Source organism: Pan paniscus, chromosome 6 (genome assembly GCF_029289425.2).
Source record: "Pan paniscus chromosome 6, NHGRI_mPanPan1-v2.0_pri, whole genome shotgun sequence".
Lineage (NCBI taxonomy): Eukaryota > Metazoa > Chordata > Mammalia > Primates > Hominidae > Pan > Pan paniscus.
In genome coordinates, this window is record NC_073255.2 from 79,761,234 (window position 1) to 79,772,049 (window position 10,816).

A 10,816-nucleotide genomic window follows, 5' to 3' on the forward strand; every position below is an offset into this window, starting at 1 on the left:
TGCGTCCTTAGCCACCCTTCAGTTTTTTTCTGGTCCTGGGTTTCAGTACTGTCTGGGGATAAATCAAGATATCCACTGTGGCTATGTTGGCTAGAGTGTCTAGTGAATATCAGCTCCTGAGTCATTTTCTCCCATAAGACAACCTGAGGTATGGAGTGTAGCCTCTCAAGGGAGCAGGTGGGTGCCCTGGGGCTGAGAGGAATCTCCTGGTGTAGTCTTCCTCGGAAAAGCAAACCTTTTTAGATTTTTTTTTTTTTTTTTTTTTTTTTTGAGACAGAGTCGCGAAAACTGGAGTGGAGTGGTGCGATCTTGGCTCACTGCAACCTCTGCTTCCCAGCTTCAAGCAATTCTTCTGCCTCAGCCTCCCAAGTCGCTGGGATTACAGGCGCCCACCACACCCAGCTAATTTTGTTGTTGTTATTGTTGTTTGTCTCGCTCTGTCGCCCAGGCTGGAGTGTAGTGGCGCGATCTCCGCTCACTGCAAGCTCCGCCTCCCGGATTCATGCCATTCTCTAGCCTCCTGCCTCAGCCTCCCGAGTAGCTGGGACTACAGGCGCCCGCCACCACGCCCGGCTAATTTTTTGTACTTTTCATAGAGATGGGGTTTCACCATGTTAGCCAAGATGGTCTCGATCTCCTGACCTCATGATCTGCCTGCCTCGGCCTCCCAAAGTGCTGGGATTACAGGCGTGAGCCACCGCGCCCGGCCTAATTTTTGTGTTTTTAGTAGAGATGGGGTTTTGTCATGTTGGCCAGGCTGGTTTCGAACTCCTGACCCCAGGTAATCTGCCCATCTCGGTCTCCCAAAGTGCTGGGATTACAGGCATGAGCTACCGTGTCCAGGCTTTTTTAGATATTAAGATTGTCTTCGCCCCACCCAGCTTATTTCTTGGAGACACATTGCTGGTCAGCCAATCAGATGCTGCCATTGAGGGTGAAGCACAGAAATAATTTCTGCCACCTGTATTCTCTAAGATTTGTGAAAGAAAAAGTAGTATCCCCAAAGACAAAAAACCCAAACATGACCCCAGTGAAATGGTGCAAGAACTTGCAAAGTAAAAAGCATCTGGGGCACTCACTGAGGCATAGGGCAGTGTCTCCTGAGAGAGTGGTCTTTGAGAACTTAAATAAGTAGGATGGGGTGGGAGAATCTTTCAAGTGATTAGATGGCCTGATTTGACACGTGAGTCAGACACATTTGTTTTCTCATCAGTACTGCCACTCTTTAGGTTTGTTACCTTGAAAAAATTTGTTCACTTATTTTGACTTCAGCTTTTAAACTGTAACTTGCATTTTATTAGTGGGACTTAAAAGGTAAGAAAATGTTCACAAAGGGTATCAAAGAGGTGGGTTTCAGAGTAAATTAATACCTAATTTCATACTCCATTTGTTAACAATTCTCATTTACCTTTTTCTTGGCCAGAGTGAGTTCTGGAATTTTCTCAGGTGTGTGTGTCTTTTTTAAATGGCTGGGTGATTACAAACAGAATTCCAAGACTTAGCTTTTAGAATGCTACCAAGGAAAAGAATAGAAAAAAACTCTCTTTCATTTTGGCTGCAGAAAATAAATACATTTCCACAAGAAAATGTGGTAAATAATTGGTGAGTTACATAGATTTATGAAAACATCAGTTCCTCCTTTGGCAGAGTAAATTTGTGACACTATCTATGTTCTATATCCTATCATCTTGATTTCTGAGATTTATGCTAAATTTTATGAGCTGAAACTTGATACTCCTAGAGGTGTTCCCATATGACTAGTTGTCTACTACATAATTTTTTTTTTTTTGAGACAATCTCGCTCTGTCGCCTAGGCTGGAGTGCAGTGGCGCAAGCTGGATTCACTGCAACCTCTGCCTCCCACATTGAAGTGATTCTCCTGCCTCAGCCTCCCGAGTAGCTGGGACTACAGGTGTGTGCCACCATGCCCGGCTAATTTTTTTTTTTTTTAATTTTTTTTATTTTTAGTAGAGATGGGATTTCACCATGTTACCCAGGATGGTCTCGGTCTCCTGACCTCGTGATCCTGACCTCGTGATCCACGCGCCTCGGCCTCCCAAAGTGCTGGGATCACAGGTGTGAGCCACCACGCCTGGCCTACTACATAATTTTTAATAGAAATAATAATGGGGCCGGGCGCAGTGGCTCAAGCCTGTAATCCCAGCACTTTGGGAGGCCGAGGCGGGCGGATCACGAGGTCAGGAGATCGAGACCATCCTGGCTAACACCGTGAAACCCCGTCTCTACTAAAAATACAAAAAAATTAGCTGGGCGTGGCGGTGGACGCCTGTAGTCCCAGCTACTTAGGAGGCTGAGGGAGGAGAATGGCGTGAACCTGGAAGGCGGAACTTGCAGTGAGTCGAGATCGCACCACTGCACTCCAGCCTGGGCGACAGAGCAAGACTCCGTCTCGAAGAAAAAAAAACAAAACAAATAATAACGGGTTTATTTTCTGAAAGGAATAGATACTTTTGCATTTCTTATTGAGGTATAAAATATAACTGTCAGCCGGGTGCGGTGGCTCACTCCTGTAATCCCAGCACTTTGGGAGGCCGAGGCAGGCGGATCACCTGAGGTCAGGAGTTCAAGACCAGCCAGGCCAACATGGTGAAACCCCGTCTCTACTAAATATACAAAAATTAGCTAGGCGTGGTGGCGGGTGCCTGTAATCCCAGCTACTCAGGAGGCTGAGGGAGGAGAATCTCTTGAACGTGGGAGGCAGAGATTGCAGTGAGCCGAGATTGTGCCACTGCGCTCCAGCCTGGGCAAGAGAGCAAGACTCTGTCTGAAAAAAAAAAAATTTCTTCTCTTATATTAACACCAAGTTTGAGTAATTTTGCTGGATTTTTCAAACACTTAGTTTCAAAAACCAAATGAATAACTGACATGGAAATTAAGGCTTGAGCCCTGTGACTTCAGGCTAAGGCGAATATTGAGTCTGCAAAAGGAGGTTATTAAAAGTCCCAGTTAGTTCTTTCTGGGGAGCCGCCCCTGCAGATGTCCCAGCTTGCTCACACCAGCCATGGAAGAAGCCTTTATACTGAGAGAAGCTACAGACCCCTGGAAAGCTGGGGACCCACAGGCAGATGCAGTTAAAGTTAAAATGGAAAAGGAATGGGAGGGTCTTACTGAAAATAAAGTTGTTATTGTTTTGAGGCAGTTTCTAGATTTTGTAAAATAAAACAAAATTAGGTTTCTATTAAAACATTTGAATTTTAAAAGAGTATTGCAACAGAAGGAAGTACCAACTATAAAGTCTTTAAGGATTGCAAAGTTTAGGCAGACAAAGGCTTTCTTTCATAGGGAGGAGAAAACAAGATTAGAAAGAAGGTGGAAGGGGAATGGCAAATGGAGTGAGAAAATATCAGATTTTGGATTAGGAAATGTTGTACCCTGAAGTCAGCATGTTCTTAGGAAGGACATAAAATGGAATTGTATGTTGGCTCAGACTGGTGGGAGGGATCTAGGCAGTATGGCTTGCTGCCTGGATGGATGTTGATAAGATGTTCTTGTGGTCAGGCAGTTTGGCCCTTTATCCGGCAAGATGTAATAAGGAGGTTGCTTGGACTGTTACACAGACGGGTGTGATAAGAAAATCCTGTGGTTGGGCAGGATGTTTGGCACCGCCCGAATCCCCATGGAATGTTTCATTCTGACCATGCTCTGCGAAATGGTGGTGGGGGGGGGGCTTACAAAATGGTGCAGCTTGGACTAACAATCAGAATTCAAGTTTTAGACAGTGCGTTGGTGTTGGAGAATTACTTGATATTCAGCAAACTACAGATTTGGTGCCAGAAGAAAGATATCTCAGAGGCCTGGCCTGGAATGTAACTCTAGGTATCTGGGAAAGGGAGGCTCTGCTCTCCTGTACACAGGCTGTCACACTGCCCATTGTCCTGTGATTCAGGTCACCTCCCAGGGTGAGAGAGGACTGAAAACTTAAAGGAAAGGAGCGCTGATAACAGATCCCCTTTTCCCCACAGCTACCACCACAGGATTTTCACCCACTAACAAAGATACCTACTAGAGGCCCCGCCCCGCCTCCCCGCGCCGTTGGCTGAGGCTTAGGGCTGCGACCCCCAGCACCCCTGCGAACGTGGCGCTGACAGTGGCGCTGCGAGTGGCGCGGAGCATGTGTGCGGGCGCACCCTTCACGCGGCCCTGTCACCCCTCGCGCCCTGCCCGCCGAGGCCCTGGCAGCTGGGGGTGGGCGCTGTTCGGACGCTGCGCGCGGGACCACCTCTGCTCTGGGTGCGTAAATTCACAGAGAAACATGAATGGATGTCAACAGAAAATGATATTGGAACACTGGGAATCAGCAGTTTTGCACAGGAAGCGTTGGGAGATATTGTTTACTGTAGTCTGCCTGAAGTTGGGACAAAAGAACAAACAAGATGAGTTTGGTGCTTTGGAAAGTGTGAAAGCTGCTAGTGAACTCTATTCTCCTTTATCAGGAGAAGTAACTTAAATTAATGAAGCTCTTGGAGAAAATCCAGGACTTGTAAACAAATCTTGTTATGAAGATGGTTGGCTGATCAAGATGACACTAAGTAACCCTTCAGAACTAGATGAACTTATGAGTGAAGAAGCATATGAGAGATAGAGAAAATCTATTGAGGAGTGAAAATGGAACCCCTAAATAAACTAGTGTGAAATAACCCAGCAGAGTTGTCTTAAATTAGTGGTGGATGGAAGACTTAGAACAGCAACTTTCAGCATTACCAATGGGGGGGAAAAAACTACTGTTAACACTGCTAATGAAAGAAAATGCCCTTCAACTTTCTAATGATTATAGATAAATATAATACACGTCTTTTTCACAATATCCTATGATTTTTAGTCTAGGCTCTGGTATTCAGAATTCATGAGATTATCTATGGTAAAAACTGGTTATAAAAATTACATAATTCAAAGATAACGTTGTTATTCTTAAGCTTTATATAATATTGTAACTTGCATATATCCATACCTGGATTTGGCCTGAAATACTTAATGATCTTTCAATTGGAAATAACTGGGAGCGAAGAGGTTTTTGTTGCTCGTACAGTGTCAGATGAGGAACAACACTATCTTAATTTTGCAATACACTGCATTTGCTGATGCTATTTTTACACAGTGAAGCAACAGCTTTGCAGCAAAATAATAAAGTATTTTTTTGTTAATCATGTTTTTTTGTTTTGATGTTGATATTTCATTTAGTGACTCTGCTAGTATTTGTGAAAGTGCTAACTTTAACTTTGTATTTTTAGTAGAGACGGGGTTTCACTGTGTTAGCCAGGATGGTCTCAATCTCCTGACCTCCTGATCCGCCCACCTCGGCCTCCCAAAGTGCTGGGATTACAGGCGTGAGCCACTGCGCCCGGCCGGAAAGTTACTTTTTAAAAGGAAATTTAAGCCAGAACAATGAAAAGCTCCAAGAAAATGTTTCCTTTAGTCACAAATCTAGTTTTTCTTAAGCCAAGATTTGTCACCTTTAACATAATAAAAAATAAATCACTGACTTTGAGTTTCTGGAAAAAAAAAAAAAGATGCTAGACATTGAGGCGTTCACACCCCTCCCAGGAATAGACACCATCCCCAGGAATTTCACCACAGCATATTTTATCCTGGTATTTCTTGCCAAAACCCTCAAAAGTGTCCACAAGGCTCCTGACATATTCCTATACCAAGACACTGAATCTGCAGTACGAACCCGTTTTCTCCACCAGCCTGGGATTCTGGACCATCTGTTCATAATCTCATCTGCCTGCATGGACACAAATACATGAGAGGACAGCGGCACCTGGGCCACTATCTGTAGCATAGACCAGTCCTTCCACCTACATTGTACTGTCCCCCACCCATGGATTTTTTTTCTTTTCTTTTTTTTTTTTGAGATGGAGTTTTGCTCTTTTTGTCCAGGCTGGAGTGTAATGGTGTGATCTTAGCTCACTGCAACCTCCACCTCCTGGGTTCAGGTGATAAGTGATTCTCCTGCCTCAGCTTCTTGAGTAACTGGGATTACAGGTGTGTGCCACCACACCCAGCTAATTTTGTGTTTTTAGTAGAGATGGGTTTCACCATGTTGGCCAGGCTGGTCTCGAACTCCTGACCTCAGGTGATCTGCCCACCTTGGCCTCCCAAAGTGCGGGATTACAGGTGTGAGCCACCATGCCTGGTTGATTTTTTTTTTTTCTTTTAACTTTCATTTTTGATTCAGGGGTACACGTGCAGGATTGTTTTACAGATAAAACTGTGTTACGGGGCTTTGGTGTGCAGATTATTTTGTTGCTGAGGTACAAGCATAGCACTAAACAAGTATTGATTTGATCCTTTTTGTCCTTTCATCCTCCACCCTGAATTAGGCTTTAGTGTCTGTTGTTCCTCTCTTTGTGTCCATGTGTTCTTATTATTTAGCTCTTATAAATGAGAAAATGCATTTGGCTTTGTTTCTGCATTAATTTTCTAAAGATAATGGTCTCCAGCTCTATCCATGTTGCTGCAAAGAAAATAATCTTGGTCTTTTTTATGGCCACACAGTATTCCATGATGTTTATGTACCATATTTTGTTTTTATTAAGCCTTTTATTTATTTTTGGAGGCAGGGTCTAATGCTGTAGTCCAGGCTGCTGTGCAGTGGTGTGATCTTGGCTCGCTGCAGCCTCAACCTCCTGGGCTCAAGAAATCGTCCTACCTCAGCCCCCCAGGTACTTGGGACTACAGGCATGCACCGTTATGCCTGGCTAATTTTTCTTTCTTTCTTTTTAGACAGAGCTTCCCTCTGTTGCCAGGTTGGAGTGCAGTGGTGCAATCTTGGCTCACTGCAACCTCCGCCTTCTGGGTTCAAGTGATTCTCGTGCCTCAGCCTCCTGCGTAGCTGGGATTATAGACACACTACACGACACCCAGCTAATTTTTGTATTTTTAATAGAGACAGGGTTTCACCATGTTGGCCAGGCTGGTCTTGAACTCCTGACCTCATGATCCACCTGCCTCAGCCCCCCAAAGTGCTGGGATTACAGGCATGAGCCACCGCGCTCAGCCTAATTTTTCATTTTGTATTTTTTGTAGAGATGGGGTTTTTCCACATTTCCCAGGCTGGTCTCGAACTTTTGAGCTCAGGCAATCCACATCCCTTGGCCTCCCAAACAGGTGTGATCCAGTGTACCCTGCCATATTATATTTTCTTTATCCAGTCTACCATTGATAGGTATACCAGGTGATTCCATGTTTTTGTTATTGTGAATAGGGCTGCAGTGAACATCCATGTGCATGTGTCTTTATGATAAAATAATTTATATTACTTTGGTTATATATCCAATTATGAGGTTGCTTAGTCAAATGGTAATTCTCTTTTTAGTTTTGTGATAAACACACTGCTTTTCACAGTGGTTGAAATAATTTATACTCCCACTAATAGTGTATACCGTTCCCTTCTCTCTTCAACCTTGCCAGCATCTGTGATTTTTTGACTTTAATAATAGCAATTCTGACTGGTGTGAGATGCTATTGTGGTTTTTCTCTGCATTTCTCTAATAACTAGTGATGTGCATTTTTTCATATGCTTGTTAGCCACATGTTTGTCTTTTTTGAAAAGCATCTGTTCATGTCTTTTGCCTACTTTATAATGTTGTTTTTATAAATTTATGTATGTTCCTTATGGATGCTGGATGTTAGACCTTTCTCAGAAGCATAGTTTGCAAATATTTTCTTTTAGTTTGTAGGTTGTCTGTTTACTGTGTTGATAGTTTTCTCTGCTGTGAAATACCTCTTTAATTAGGTCCCATTTGTCAATTTTTGCTTTTGTTTCAATTGCTTTTCTTACCTTCATCATAAAATCATTGCCAGTTTCTATGTCCAGAATGGTATTTCCTAGGTTATCTTCCAGGGTATTTTATAATTTTTTTTTTTTTTTTTTTTTTTTGAGATTCAGTCTCGGTCTGTCGCCCAGGCTGGAGTGCAGCGGCACGATCTTGGCTCACTGCAAGCTCTGCCTCCTGGGTTCATGCCATTCTCCTGCCTCAGCCTCCCCAGCAGCTGAGACCACAGGCGCATGCCACCATGCCCAGCTAATTGTTGTATTGTTAGTAGAGATGGGGTTTCACTGTGTTAGCCAGGATGGTCTCGATCTCCTGACCTTGTGATCCACCCGCCTCAGCTTCCCAAAGTGCTGGGATTACAGGCACGAGCCACCGTGTCTGGCCGGATATTTTATAATTTTAAGTTTCACATTTAAGTCCTTAATTTATCTTGAGTTGATTTTGGTACATGGTGTAATAAAGGCATTTGGTTTCAATCTTCTACATAGTGTTAGCTAATTATTACAGCACTATTTATTAATAGGGAATTCTTCCCACATTCCCCTTGTCAGCTTTGTTGAAGATCAGATGGTTGTAGATGTGTGGCATTATTTCTGGGCTCTATTCTGTTGCATTGGTCTATGAATCTGTTTTTGTACTAGTGCCATGCTGCTTTAATTACTGTAGTTCTTTAGTATAGTTTGAAATCGGGTGATGTAATGTCTCCAGCTTTGTTCTTTTTGCTTAGAAGTGCCTTGGCTATTTGGGCTCTTTGTTGGTTCCATGTGAATTTTTAAATAGTTTTGTTGTTGTTGTTGAGCATGTTTTTGGTAGTTTGGTAGGAATAACATTAGATCTGTACATTTCTTTTTTTTTTTTTTTGAGACAGAGTCTCGCTCTTTCACCCAGGCCAGACTGCAGTGGCACTATCTTGGCTCACTGCAAGCTCTGCCTCCTGGGTTCACGCCATCCTCCTGCCTCAGCCTCCCAAGTAGCTGGGACTACAGGTGCCCACCACCACACCTGGCTAATTGTTTGTATTTTTAGTAGAGATGGGGTTTCACTGTGTTAGCCAGGATGGTCGCGATCTCCTGACCTCGTGATCTGCCTGCCTCAGCCTCCCAAAGTGCTGGGATTACAGGCGTGAGCCACTGGGCCCGGCCTATGGATTGGCTTTTTGATGTGCTGCGGGATTCAGTTTGCCAGTATTTTGTTGAAGATTTTTGCATCCGTGGTCATCAAGAATATTGGCCTGAAGTTTTCTTTTTCTGTTTTAGCTCTGCTAGGTTTTGGTATCAGAATGATGCTATTCTTATATAATATGTTGGGGAGGAATGCCTTCTTAATTTTTTGGAACAGTTTTAGAAGAAATGGTAGCAGCTCTTTTTTGTACCTCTGGTAAAATTCAGCTGTGAATCTCTCTGGTCCTGGGGTTTTCTTGGTTGCTAGGTTACTTATTAGTAATTCAGTTTTGAAGCTTGTCATTGGTCTATTCAGGGATTCAATTTTTGTTGTTGTTCAGTCTTGTTAGGATGTATTCAGAAATTTATTCATTTTAGATTTTCTAGTTTGTGTGCGTAGAGGTGTTCATAGTAGATTTCAATAGTTATTTGTATTTTAATGTCTAAATCTCCTTTAGTACAGATCTAATTTTGGTTATTATTTGCCTTCTGCTAGCTTAGGGGTTGGTTTTCTCTTGCTTCTCTCATTCTTTTATTATGTTAGGTTGTTGAGAACTTTTTAACTTTTTTTTTTTGAGACAGAGTCTCACTCTGTCTCCCAGGCTGGAATGCAGTGGCGTGATCTCGGCTCACTGCAAGCTCTGCCTCCCAGGTTCACGCCATTCTCCTGCCTCAGCCTCCTGAGTAGCTGGGACTACAGGCACCCGCCATCACGCCCAGCTAATTTTTTGTATTTTTAATACAGACAGGGTTTCACCATGTTAGCCAGGATGGTCTCGATCTCCTGACCTCGTGATCTGCCCACCTTAGCCTCCTAAAGTGCTGGGATTACAGGCGTGAGCCACCACGCCCGGGCCCACTTTTTAACTTTTTGATGTGAGCATTTAGTGCTATAAATTTTCCTCTTAACACTGCCTTAGCTGTGTTGCAGAGATTCTGGTATGTTGTACTTTGTTCTCATTTGTTTCAAATAATGTTTTGATTTCTGCCTTAATTTCATTATTTACCCAAAAGTCATTCAGGTGCAGCTTGTTTAATTTCCATGTAATTATATGGTTTCAAGTGGTTATCTTTGTATTGAATTATATTTTTATCAAGCTGTGATCTGAGTGTGTGGTTGGTATGATTTTGGGATGTTTGAATTTGCTAAGAATTGTTTTATTTCTGATTGTGTGGTCAGTATTTTAGAGTATGTGCCACATGGTGATGGAGAATAATGTATATTATGTTGTTTTTAAATAAAGTTCTGTAGATGTCTATTTAGGAGAGTTCTGTGGATGTCTATTAGGACCATTTGTTCGAGTGATGAGTTTGGGTCCTAATATCTTCATAAAATTCCTGCCTCAGTGATCTATTAGTGTTTCTGGGGTGTTGTCTCTTGTTATTGTGTGAGAATCCAAGTTTCTTCATAAATCTCTAAGAATTTGCTTTTTAAATAACACCTTTCTCTCTTCTGCTTTTCTCCCCACAAACATTCTTTCAGTGTGCAAAATTCAGATGTCCTGGAGTTCAAGAACATGTCCAGAGACCTGGCTATTGTAGGAGAAAATATAAATTAGAAAGAAGAGGCTTTGGCTGGGCGTGGTGGCTCATGCCTGTAATCCCAGCACTTTGGGAGGTCAAGGCGGGTGGATCACAAGGTCAGGAGTTTGAGACCAGCCTGGCCAATATGGTGAAACCCCGTCTCTACTGAAAATACAAAAATTAGCCAGGTATGGTGGTGCGCGCCTGTAGTCCCAGCTACTTGGGAAGCTGAGGCAGGCAAATCGTTTGATCCCGGGAGGCTGAGGTTGCAGTGAGCCAAGATCAGGCCACTGCACTCCTTCCTGGACTACAGAGCAAGACTATGTCGCAAAA

At 43.1% G+C, this 10,816-nt stretch overlaps 1 pseudogene; it reads left to right on the forward strand.

Moving 5' to 3' along the window:
* The first annotated feature begins 3,022 nt into the window (after positions 1 to 3,022).
* LOC103785448 (glycine cleavage system H protein, mitochondrial-like) lies at positions 3,023 to 9,958 on the forward strand (annotated as a pseudogene).
* Positions 9,959 to 10,816: the final 858 nt, after the last annotated feature.